This window comes from Macaca nemestrina, chromosome X (genome assembly GCF_043159975.1).
Source record: "Macaca nemestrina isolate mMacNem1 chromosome X, mMacNem.hap1, whole genome shotgun sequence".
Lineage (NCBI taxonomy): Eukaryota > Metazoa > Chordata > Mammalia > Primates > Cercopithecidae > Macaca > Macaca nemestrina.
The window spans coordinates 114,454,381-114,456,595 of record NC_092145.1 but is presented as its reverse complement, the minus strand read 5'-3'; the positions used below and the strand labels follow the sequence as shown (position 1 = coordinate 114,456,595).

The window sequence follows — 2,215 nt, the reverse complement described above, 5'->3', positions numbered from 1 at the left end:
TTCTGTCACTTTCACCAGTTTTCTATTATTTTTAATAAAAGATGTTCACACCACTCCCTAAACCTACTGAATCAGATGTTCTAGAGTGGAGCCTGGAAAGCTACATTTTTATAAGCTTCCCAGGTAATTTTTACACATACCAAATTTGAAAATCTTGCTGTACTGGTTACTTAAAGGTTGTTTGCTGTTATTAAAAGTCCAATAATAACAGATGTTGGTGAGGCTGCCGAGAAAAGGAAATGATTATATACTGTTGTTGGGAATGTAAATTAGTTCAGCTACTGTGGAAAGCAGTTTGGAAATTCCCCAAAGAACTTAAAACAGCTACTGTTTGACCTAGCAGTCCCATTACTTGGTATATACCCCAAAGAAAATCAAGCTTTCTACCATAAAGACACATGTATTTGTATGTACGTTGCAGCATTATTCACAATAGCAAAGACATGGAATGAGCTTAGGTGCCCATCAGTGGTGGATTGGATTAAGAAAATGTGGTACATATATACCATGGAATATTATGCAGTCATGAAAAAGAATGAGATCATGTCCTTTGCAGCAACATGGATGCAGCTGAAGGCCATAATCCTCAGCAAATTAACTCAGGAACAGAAAACCAAATATCACATGTTCTCACTTATAAGTGGGAGCTAAACATTGGTTACTCGTGAACATAAAGATGGAAACAATGGGTCATCGACAAAGCCTAAGTCCTGTCCTCTCACTCTCCTTCCCGGTTAGCATGAGCTTCACCACTTGCTCCACCTTCACCAACTACCGGTCCTGGGGCTCTGTCCAGGTGCCCAGCTATGGCACCCAGCCAGTCAGCAGTGCAGGCAGCCTCTATGCAGGCGTGGGGGGCTCTGGTTCCCGAATCTCCGTGTCCCGCTCCACCAGCTTCCGGGGGAGCATGAGGTCCAGGGGCCTGGCCACGGGGATGGCCGGGGGTCTAGCAGGAATGGGAGGCATCCAGAACGAGAAGGAGACCATGCAAAGCCTGAAAGACTGCCTGGCCTCCTACCTGGACAGGATGAGGGGCCTGGAGACCGAGAATCGGAAGCTGGAGAGCAAAATCCAGGAGCACCTGGAGAAGAAGGAACCCCAGGTCAGAGACTGGAGCCATTATTTCAAGACCATGGAGGACCTGAGGGCTCAGCTCTTCACAAATACGGTGGACAGTATGGACAATGCCCGTCTTGCTGCTGATGACTTTAGAGTTAAGTATGAGACAGAGCTGGCCATGCACCAATCTGTGGAGAGTGACATCCATGGGCTCCGCAAGGTCATTGATGACACCAATGTCACTCAGCTGCAGCTGGAGACAGAGATCGAGGCTCTCAAGGAGGAGCTGCTCTTCATGAAGAAGAACAACGAAGAGGAAGTAAAAGTCCTACAAGCCCAGATTGCCAGCTCTGGGTTGACTGTGCAGGTAGATGCTCCCAAATCTCAGGACCTTGCCAAGATCATGGCAGACGTCCGGGCCCAATATGACGTGCTGGCTTGGAAGAACTGAGAGGAACTGGACAAGTACTGGTCTCAGCAGATTGAGGAGAGCACCACACAGTCCGCCAAGGTTGGAGCTGCTGAGATGATGCTCACAGAGCTGAGACGTACAGTCCAGTCCTCAGAGATCGACCTGGACTCCATGAGAAATCTGCAGGCCAGCTTGGAGAACAGCCTGAGGGAGGTGGAGGCCCGCTACGCCCTGCAGAAGGAGCAGCTCAACGGGATCCTGCTGCACCTGGAGTCTGAGCCGGCGCAGACCAGGGCAGAGGGACAGCGCTAGGTCCAGGAATAGGTGGCCCTGCTGAACATCAAAGTCAAGCTGGAGGCTGAGATCACCACCTACTGCCGCCTGCTGGAAGATGGCAAGAACTTCAACCTTGGTGATGCCCTGGACAGCAACTCCATCCAAACCATCCAAAAGACCACCGCCCGCCAGATAGTGGATGGCAAAGTGGTGTCTGAGACCAACCACACCAAAGTTCTGAGATATTAAGCCAGCAGAAGCAGGGGACCCTTTGGAGAGTAGGAGGACAATAAAAAGTTCAGAGGTTAAAAAAAAGATAGGAACAATGGACACTGTAGGCTACTAGAGTGGGAGAGAGGGAGAGGAACATAAGTCGAAAAACTACTTATTAGGTCCTGTGCTCACTACCTGGGTGATGGGATCATTCATACTCCCAACTCAGCATCATGCAATATACCCATGTAACAA

General features: G+C 49.0%; 1 pseudogene; it reads left to right on the top strand.

The window, feature by feature from the left end:
• Window positions 1-739: 739 nt before the first annotated feature.
• Window positions 740-1,996, top strand: LOC105463554 (keratin, type I cytoskeletal 18 pseudogene; annotated as a pseudogene).
• The last annotated feature ends 219 nt before the right edge of the window (window positions 1,997-2,215 follow it).